The 10716-nt window shown below is 45.1% G+C and overlaps 1 long non-coding RNA gene across 1 annotated transcript; it reads left to right on the top strand.

Moving 5' to 3' along the window:
• Nucleotides 1-3832: 3832 nt before the first annotated feature.
• Nucleotides 3833-10468, top strand: LOC119851993. Its single transcript, XR_005291488.2, has 4 exons — nt 3833-3891; nt 4654-4757; nt 4911-4984; nt 9643-10468. It is a non-coding gene; the product is annotated as an uncharacterized LOC119851993 (long non-coding RNA).
• Nucleotides 10469-10716: the final 248 nt, after the last annotated feature.

Genomic DNA, 10716 nt, shown 5'->3' with positions numbered 1-10716 from the left:
CTGTTTAAATAGGATATCCAGGTTCTGGTTGGCTGCCTGATTGGGCTTTCAATCCACTGTCCTGTTTGTTCCTCCAATCAATCAATCTATCTATCTATCTATCTGCTCTGATCACTGTTATATATGTGCAACTGTGTGAAATCTGAGCCAGGAGGCTCAATTTGCTTGAAAGAAAATACATGTGTGTCAGGCCCATCACCTTCGTGTCAAGCCATCAAAATCAAGCAGGGTTATTTCATTAGCAAAGCTTCAGCACTCACACTTTGTAACAGCCTCTCACTTCACTTGTCTCTTCAGTCTCATACTTTGCAACAGCTTGTGTACAGCTTGTCTCTCAGCTCTGGAGAGCTTACAGCTGTATCCTAGTCCTTAGGGGATACACCATTACACCACTGGCACATTAAAAACCCCTGGAACATACTGTCACTGCAGCAAGATAACTGCAGTCTTCCTTTCACTGGGGAAAACTGGCTCATTACCAGTATAATGAGATCATCTGAGGGAAAAGAAACACCTGTCAGTAGATTTTTTTTATTATTTTTTTTTTACTCCTCCCAGTGGAATTTGAGAAAGAAAAGTCAAGAAAGAGGGAAGTAGATCACAACATCTGAAAAGGGAAACTCTTGCAGGGTTCAAACAATCCTAAGGGGGGAAATGTCAGCACTGAAACTTTCCTGTGATGGTTTGAGACCTCTACTTCCACAAAGATAGGCTGAAAGCCACAAACGACGTGTCAGGGAGGCCACAGTGAATACCACCACATCGTTTACAAGTGACTCCAAACATAGAGGAATAGGCTAGTCTATTCTGACCATCTGCTACGCAACTCCTCTACAGAGGGCTATTCAACCTAGTAGAGAAAGGAGCCGACCCAATGGCTGGAAGGTGAAGTGAGACAAATTGAGATGGGAAATAAGACACACATTTTTAGCAGTGAGGGTAATTAACCATTGGAGCAATTTACCAAAGGTCATTGCGGATTCTCCATCATTGAACATTTTTAATCAAGTTTGCATGTTTTTCTAAAAGATCTGTTCTAGTTCAAACAGGAATTAATTCAGGGAAGTTCTATGGCCTGTCTTCTACAGGTGGTCTGACTAGATCACAATGGTCCCTTCTGGCCTTTTATAATCGATGAATTTACTACTACTGCATCTGCTTTCTTTTCATGTTAACACCTCCACCTTCTTCTTTGCCTTCTATGGCTTCTCTCATATGAGCAAGAATGGAAACCAGACCATAAGAATAGTGATAATGGCTTCTATTTGTATAACACCTTTCAAAGGATCCCATAGGGCTTTACTAAGTATGCCCTGAATTCAGCAAAGAATCCCTTTTCAGCAAAGGACTTAAGCATGCCTTCTGCCTAGTGCTTCATTAGTTGGACCTGAGTGAAGTGAAAATAAAGGGAACACACTACTCACTGAGTTCTAAAACATAACACTCAACACTTTCCCTGAACAAAGGCAGTGACATATGACACTGTACATTGCTGCTGAGAGCTGAGTGCCTCTCCTGTCAAATCTGTCTGAAGGACCAGACAGGAGCTCTCCATTTGCAACTGTCCCAATTTCTGGTTTGTTCTGAGACTTAAAACTCAGATAAGTGTTTTTTCTGGGTGAAAACAAACTCATTCTTTGCACCTGCTAGTGTCTCATGTATTTTCAGTGAGGCTTGCTTACAAGGAGGACAAAGACCCTACCACCTGATGTGACTCACTGCTTTAACTACTCTGCTGCACTGCTTCCACAAACTGTGATAAAAGGATCAGATGAGACAGTTGGACTGACCCATGGTGACGGTGGGACTCTCATGACCCACCATCCCATTGTAGCTGTGGCACTGGCTGTTTGTCTGTGGCGTTGACTTTGTGTTCCCACCTGATGATGCAATGAAAATATGCTTCAGAGCTCTATTGTCAAGTACACTATTTCCTTTGAAGACATAATTTCTTTGTGAGTTTGTGAACCTCTCACACCAATATATGTATATGTCTTTAAAAACCAGGGTACTCAGCTTATCACAAAATGCAGCACTTGGCAACAGGTAACAGCTCATAGCCATTGACTTCTTGTCTCCGCTTCCCAACCAGCCAGTCCATTCCCACTCAACCCTGATCCTACCTGAATTGTTTTATTTCCTTTAAATTTTCTTCCACATCCCTCCTGGATCTGGCTGGCAGCCAAGCTGAACTTCTGTCCAAAAAGATGCTGGTACTGCTGTGGTACTCAGTTCTTTCCAGAGAGATGAATCAGCTAATCCTTTATTTGCGGTTCACTTGTACGGATCTTATGTACAGCGGCCCGTCTCCTCTAAAGCTCTTCTTCAAAATGGCATCAGAATAAACTTCTTTATTTCTCTCAACCTGACTGACCATGTCTGTCTCTGACCCATATGAAAATTCAGAGCATATGCTATGTTCAGATTTCTGATTCCCCAGCAGTGAAGCACAATCATCCCATTTGTTGTCCAGCAGTCCTAACATATGGAAGCAACCAAATATATATGTGAGTTTGAGTCAGAATTCAGTCCAAACACACGCAGTTAAGAGGCCTACATTCCCACAGAAATGAATGCTATGCATCTGATGAAATCCATGTGATCATTATGGTAGGACAGTCCAGCACACCAGCGCAGCTGTTACAATCGCATATGCTGCTGACAAGATAAATATTTACTATTTACATCATGTACCCACACATAGGGAGTCAGTCTAGAATTGTGGTCCTTAGCTCCAAAACGCAGACTTCTGTCACTTGAGCTTCAGAACTCCTATAGCTGTAGTAAGTCACTTATGCACTCTCTGGGTTGACCAGGAGAGGGCAACATCACATACTCATAGGCAGTTCATTGCAAGCAGTTAACTAGATGGAAGAAATCGCCATCTCTAGCCCCCCATCAGATTCCCTTGGGTTACGCTGGGTTTTTTTATGGAACACGTGGGACAAATTCATCCATGGTATAATTCCATTGGCTCAGTGGGACACAGTTAGTGCCGTATGATTTGTTTCTATTTGAATTTTTTATGATAACATTTGATTCTCTAATAATCCAGCAGTGGTTTTGCCCACTGTATATTGGTGTTCATTGCCCGATTGGGGCCTCTGGAAGCTACAACAGGACAAATACATAATAGTAATAATAATAATACATAACAGCTCTGGTTTAAGCAAACCAGTTGCTGGCTGAGTAATTCACAGTTCAGTGTGTATTATTTTCCATCTCTGTGACTGAACATTTCCTGCAACTTGCTCACAGTTTAAGGACTTAATCCTTTAGCTAAAGCAGTAGAAGTCTGGATTGTAGTGATGAATGTCCAGAGCTCAAAGCCTGCTAATGGCCTATAATAGGGGACCAATCAGAGCAAGGAACAGTGTGTAAGCCCCAGGGCCAGAAGAATTAGGCGGTTAGAACTCTCTGCTGCCTCTATAGGGGAGAAGGGGAAAAGTAATTTCTGGACAACTTCATTTACCTGATTTTAATCTTGCTTACCATAATTCTACCTATTGAGTTGCTTTATAATCTGTTTATGTTTTGATTGCATAAATACTAATACATTTTAACTATAATAATGTATTATTACTGTATTTCTTCTTAGTGTATTGTGATACAGCATGGCCAGAAGGCAGCAGGAGAGTGATAGAGGAGAGATATGCAAATCCCAGGATGTGGAGAAGCCTTATTCCCTGTAGAGGGAAGAAAGGTTTTTATAGATTAATTAAAAGCACCTGAAGCCAGTTAGAGCACCTGAAGCTAGTCACCTGATAAAAAACCCCTGCTTCAATCAGCCAGGGGAAGGAGTTGGAGCAGAGTGCAGTTTGGAGGAGTTGAAGTAGAGGAGAGTTTGGAGAAGTATTGTGGCTGGCTAGAAGACCAAGAGCAAGACCCTAGGTAAAGAGACACCTGGCTTGTGCAGAGGGAGGGCAGGAAGCCCTACAAGCTGAAGAGCAGGAGAGGGAAGTAGCCCAGGGGAAGGAAGCACTAGTTCAAGTGGTTCACCACTATCCCTAGGGCCCCTGGGATTGGACCCGGAGTAGAAGGTGGGCCCGGGTCCCTCCCTCTCCACTACCTTTCTCTGGGTTCCTAGTGGAACAGTAAATAGCCTAGTTCAGGGGCAGGAAACTGTGCCCTGAACCCCCCGCCCAAGAAGAGGAAGCGTTGGACCCATCATAATTGTACTGGCAATTTGCCACAGTACATGCAATGTGCCTCATGTGGCACGTGACCAGGATTCATCACTGATTGATTGGATCATTAGCTTCCCCCATTACTGTACTCATGGAAGAGCATTGGAATTGTGTGGGATATGTGCAGGAATGAGTGGGTAACCCTGGCAGCATGTTTAGTGGACTCTAGCTTGATATAAAAAAACTCAGGTTCATTAGAAAAAGGATTCTGTCTGATGGAATAGAAGCCATATCCCAGAGAGCAGGGATTATACCCAAGTGTTCATTTTTCTGTGGGTTTTCTGCATGGAGATTCTGCTTCCTGAGTGGAGTGAATCTATCCTGGGGGTCAAACAGAGCTGGCTTTCCAGCAAGGTCCTCTTGGACCAATGGCAGTACGCAGCGGGCTGAGCAGTGACCCAACAAACAGTGGCAGTGCTGACTTGACTTCAGTGGAAACTGTGTTGATATCGCTGATTTGGAACAGGTCACTGCATGTTGGAGCGGGACCTGGTGGAGCAGACCCCTCTGAACTGGAGCAGACCAACCCAGGAAGGCACCTCTTGACTATCACTGCACCTAACAGGACCTGTGAGTGGCATCTTAGGAGGGCTGGACCTCCATAAATCAGACAATTACTACTTGGACATGTGGGGTTGGCCAAGTTCTTCATTTTCGTGTGTGTGTGTCTGTAACATTATTTCACTATCTCTTGTTTGTTTTCCATGTTCCTCAAATGAAAAGTTACTTGTGGTTCCATGTTCACAAGGACTCTGAATGTCTGTGGGTTAGGAAGAACCACCTGCAAAAGTAACAAGGTAATTTGCCAGAGTATTTTCTGTGTGGAGGACTGAACCATTGGTTTATTTATTTTAGAAAAGGAGTCCTATACAGATTTAACCTGGCCCTTGTTGTTGCTATTGGTACCTGGAAAAGGGTTTTTGTTTGCTTGTTTTGTTGCTTACAATCAACTAGAAAATATTTAATCAATGTTATTGGGACACTGTGAAGATGTTTATAGATTTTCTCTGTGTAAGAAAACGAGTGGATCCTTGTAAGTACCAGACCAGTTAATGTAGGAAAGGATAGGTCCATGGCTAAGAATTTTCTAGTGTATTAGATGCAGTGGCACATTAGCCATGGGCCAGCAGGGCCTGTGCCCAGGGACCCCAGCCAATTGGGGGGGGCCTGGAAAAATGGGCCCCCTGTACCCCAACCTGCTCCACCCACCCTATGCTCCCGCTGGGGAGCGGGGTCAGGGCATGGGGGCTTGCCCTGCTCTACCTGCTCGGTGCTCCTGCTGGGGAGTGCGGGAAGCCCCCACGTCCCAACCCTGCTCCCTGGCAGGAGCACTGGGCAGGCAGGGCAAGCCCCCATACCCCAACCTCACTCCCGGGCAGGAGCACCATGTAGGGGAGTGGGGTGGGGCAAGCCCCCACGCCCTGGCCCCATTTCCCTGGCAGGACCGCCAGAGGGGGGGAATTGCAGGCAGAAGGGGTGGGGAGGGGCCCCCACTTGCTCTGGCCCAGGGCCCCACAAACCTCTAATCTGCCTCTGATTGGATGACTCGAGGCATTACATGCCAAATTCAGACATGATGTAAGCAGTTGATGGAATCAGCCTACGGTGACAAGCATGGCATAAATGCTCCAAGGGATGGATGGATAGAATCAGCCTACTGCTGAAACATCTAAAGGCAAGCCTGTGTAAACCATCTTTCATAACCTTATCCATAGGCGTCATCCATAGCCGCTTGTAGTGTGGCGGGTGCAGGCTGAACAATCGGAAGGGCTGGGTTCTATCTCTAGTCTCAGTTCTGCTACTGACCCAGAGGAAGTCATTGCATTTCCATGTTGCTTCCTTTCCCACCACTTTCTATTTTGTCTGTTTAGATATAGGACCAGATTTCCTAAGGGGTTTAGGTGCCTAATGGGATTTTCCAAAAAGCCTAAGCAGATTAGGAACCTAAATCCCTATTCAATCGATGGGAGCTAGGTGCCTAACCTCCTTAGGTGCTAATGGGACTTTCAAAACATTTATCTGCATCTTTGGGCACCTAACTACCTTTGGAAATCTGTCCCTTAGTGCAAAGACCACAGCTTAGATCTGGACCCCATTGTGCTAGACACTTTACCAACATATAGTAAGCAACAATGCTTCAGTGCAGGAACTGTCTCTATGTATTTGTATAGTGCTTAGCACTATGGGGTCCAGATCTCCACTGTGGCCTTTAAGCATGACTGTAATCCAAATAATAATAATTAATAGGACTGCTTGGGTGCCGAAGGATTATTCATCTGTGCAAATTGGCAAGGTCTATCTATCCATCCAATTTTCAGTATTTCTAATTCAGCCAATATAAGCCTATGGTAAGCCACATGAAGCTCTTCGGCAAAGACTTTGGGTTTACATTCAGAGGTCCTGTCAAATTAGGCTCTTTTTCAGTTTCCCAAGATGATGTTCAGGCATCTGCTGATTACATGCTTCTGAGCAACAGGGGACCATAAGTGAGTCATGACATTGAAATGGCTCCATGAATCATAATGCTGAAACTACTTTGTGAGTCATCCCTGGTACTCCAGTAAGTACGGCTGACTTTCTATAGAGCTACAATGCTTACAGGAAGTGGCTGTCACTGGAGCTAAACCCTAGCCCACTCTCCAAGGTCTACATGCCTCTTCAGGCTCAACCTGTGGCAGGGGTATTGGCCAGTCCCACTGGGGTGTAACATGGGAAGGGCACCATAATTTTCATAACATTTTTGATCAGTAGTACTCATTGTTTTGGGAGGATTATGATCATCTGGGGGAGCATATCCAGGGACAGGAAGGGATGTGGTCCTAGGGGGTTGTTTCTAATGGCATAATTTACAGCAGCCCTTAGGCTAAAGCCACAGAATGAGGGGAACAGAAAGGAGGATTACAGCCACCTCCCCACTGCTTCTGTACTTGGTGTAGCTCAGCTAGCCCCAGGGATTTGCATCTTTATCTGTCTTTCTGGGCATGATGGGTTGCTATGTGCAGATGACTTTACCATATGCTAATAGAAATATGCTGCACTTGCTCTGCAAGGATGGCTGGTGGCTTGGGATTCCCAGGGAGACTCGAGTCATTCAAGCTTTAAGTTGTGCCTCTGGTTCTGATGAGACCCCGGTTCACAGGACTGGCTGGAAAACAAGAATTCAGTTTCACCAAAAAAATGAAGGTTTTGGAATTTGTTTCTGTTCTGCATCAGAATGAAACCTTTCAGAAACATACAAGACTGGCCAATAGCCCAGTGCACTCCCCTGGAACAGGAGCGGAGTAGAGACTTGAACACAGCTGTTCCACCTCCTAGGTTAGGCCCCTAAGCACAGGGCTATAGCATCCATCTGTCCTCTCTTCTCAATCTTGCCTGTTGGAGCTGTTCCACTCTTTTTATATAAATAATTAAATAGAGCTAGAACTAGTGAGTGTATAGCCCAGTGGTTAAAACACTTGCCTTGGATATAGATGGCCTAGGTTCAAGCCCCTGATTTGAAGGTAGAACTTGAACACAGGCCTCTCGTATCCCAGGTAAATGCTTTAGCTAGTGGCTATTCTAGGATGTGAGCTCTCTGACCAAAAATTCCATTCTGGACCTGAGAAAATGTAGTACAGACAGATACATTTCCATTTTGATAAATAAGCGTTTTTGACCAAAACTGTTTAATCAAAACATTCCAGACCAGTTCTACTTCTAGGAGGCGTGCAACATAATCACAGTCTAGAAGGGGAGGTGATATGGTGTCTTTAAGTCAACTTTGTGCCCCTATCCTGAGCAATTTAGGGGTCTGGGAGCCTGTCTAAGGCCTAGTCTACACTATACAGTTAGGTTGACATAAGGAAGCTTATGTGCCATGATGGCGACATAGTAACACCACTTGCCCAAACGGCGCAGAGCCTCAGGTCAATGCAGTGCCAGTGTAAACACTGTGTTAGTTAGGTTGAACCTAACTGTTCCACAAAGCCCAGTGTGGTCACCATTGTGAATTCCACTGCCCTTGGGGCTCGGAAGCCCTCCCTCCCTTTTAAAGCCCTGCAAATGTTTTAAATTCCTTTTCCTGATTGCCTAGCTTGGTGAGCATACCTAGCAGCTCTCCAATGTTGAGTGAAACTGTCCAGCTGACCATGCTGGCTACACACTCCAGACTTGCCCCTGCCTGGATAAGAGAGGAGATATTGGATCTTCTGGGCCTGCAAGGAGAAGAGAATGTGCAGGTACAGCTCCAATCCAGCCATAGAAACGTCGGCATCAATGAGCAGATTGCTCAGGGCATACACGAGAAGGGGTGAGCAAGGGACCAGCAGCAGTGCCACATGAAAGCCAAGGAGCTTTAGCAGGCATACCAGAAGGCTAGGGAGGCCAACAAGCAATTTGGTGCCAAGCAACAACTTGCCACTTTTATAAAGACCACAGCACTGTGGATACCTCCAAGAAGCCCAAGACACAGATCCCTGCTGTGAACAGCGAAGGAGAGAGTGGATGAGGAAAAGGAGGAGAAGGTGTATGGGGGACAGGTGACTGTGGGATCCAGCTATGCAATGAGCCAGGACCTGTTTTTGACTCCACCACAGCCCAGCCTGTCCTGTGAGTTGAGCATGGAAGAGCCCAATGCAGGGGAAAGAACCTTGGGTAAATCTCACCATCTTTTGACTTTTCATTAATTTAATTGTGTGAGAACAGGTAGTGAACGGTACAACCAAGGAAGGTAGAGCTGCTATATGCTTTTCATTCCCCTCTAGAGTTAGGCAGGGAAGGACATGCAGAGTAGTTTGTTAATGTACACAGAGATATCTCTTGAATCCTCCTGAGAGATCTTGATGAAACTTTCATGGAGGTACTCTGCAATTCTCTGCCAAAGGCTTCTGGAGAGGGCTGCTTTATTTCTTCATCCATGGTAGGACACTTTCCCACACTGCTCAGGGATAACTTCAGCAGACACCATTGCAGCACACAGGTTAGCAGCATATGGACTCAGATGGCTTTGGGACACCTGCTGCATCTGTGCTCTCTCTCTCTGCCTTTGTTACCCTCAGGAGTGAGCTATCAGCTAAAATCACCACCACGTGTGTAAAACTGTGCCAGTATTCAGTGACATTTCCCTATGTTACTAGAATCATGCAATCAAGTAATTCCCTCCTCATTTTCCCAGCAAGTCACACTCACCATCCTGGTGACTGGTGCCATGCACAAGCAATCCCATGCTAGTGTGACCAGATAGCAAGTGTGAAAAATCGGGACAGGGATTGGGGGTAATAGGGAGCCTATATATTAAAAAAAAACATATCGGGACTGTACCTATAAAATCAGGACATCTGGTCATCCTATCCCACACAGAAATGAGAATGTAGTTTCTAAAACTTTTGGGGAGCCAGGGGAGTGAGATCAGCATCTTAAGTTTTGCTTTCTTCAGTAAATACACTGACAATGGTACCTCTGTATGTTTTATCTTCAGCTGCTGCGACTGCAGCCTTCAGGGTCTCCCCCACCACTCCCATTGAACGCCTGAGCCAGATCAGGAGGAGAAATAAGAGGACTGCATTGGTGCTGCATCAGAGTGTGAACAGAGAGCCTGGTGAATGCATATTGCAGACAGTTTGGAGAAGGAGAGAGGCCCTGGAGTCCCAGCAGGAAAAGGAGAGGGAGATGCACCAGGACACAATGGGGCTTCTCAGGCAGCAGACACAGATGCAGCAGACTCTGGTGGACCTGCAGCTTCAACAATCCCAGGCTCACCTCTCTCCATAGCCCATTGAGAACTCCATTTTAGGACATCTATCTGCCCCCATTAACATTCCACGTGGCATCAGAGGTTGCTGCGCTACGCTTAACACTCCACCCTGGGGGACATTAAAGACTATCAGAGCTTCACATACACAGACCTGTGAAAGCCATGGTTAGTGTAGGTGTAGCGGAAATGGACATTAATGGTCTTTCCTCTTAATAAATTCTGCTCTCAATTTATTCAGTCTTATTAAATTTTTAATGGGTTAGTTTTAAAATGGTAGAGGTTTTTTTGCACTGATGTTGTTACAGAATAAAATTCTATTATTTGGAACATAATTCATCTTTATTAGTTCAAAACATATGCTGCCAAGTGCTCAGCAATGCTGAAAGTAACCAATTGCCTGTAACTGCACAATGTCAAACAACTCATAGGATCATTTACAAACAAAATTTAATTAATACATTGATAGTGTTGTATTCTCTACATGTACAGGCAATCACCAAAGGATGCCTACCAGATCACAAAAGAGCACAGACAGATAAAGCACACTACAACAAGACATACTACTCCAGCATCCTGTTAAAATAGTCTTTCAAAGCCTGCCTGTGCCAGATAGCTCTGTGCTGAGCTCTTCTAATAACCCTTGTATCTGGCTGTTCAAATTCAGCAGACAGTCATTCCACCTCCACCCCGTCAGAAACTTTTCCCCCTTTTGCTTCACAGATATTATATAGGACACAGCAGGGAGCTATAAACAAATGGATACTTTTCTCACTGAGATCCAATCTTGTGAGTCAGCTA

The sequence above is a fragment of the Dermochelys coriacea genome, chromosome 2 (genome assembly GCF_009764565.3).
Source record: "Dermochelys coriacea isolate rDerCor1 chromosome 2, rDerCor1.pri.v4, whole genome shotgun sequence".
Classification (NCBI taxonomy): Eukaryota; Metazoa; Chordata; order Testudines; family Dermochelyidae; genus Dermochelys; species Dermochelys coriacea.
The sequence above is the reverse complement of the archived record's forward strand: the minus strand, read 5'-3'. Positions and strand labels throughout refer to the sequence as shown.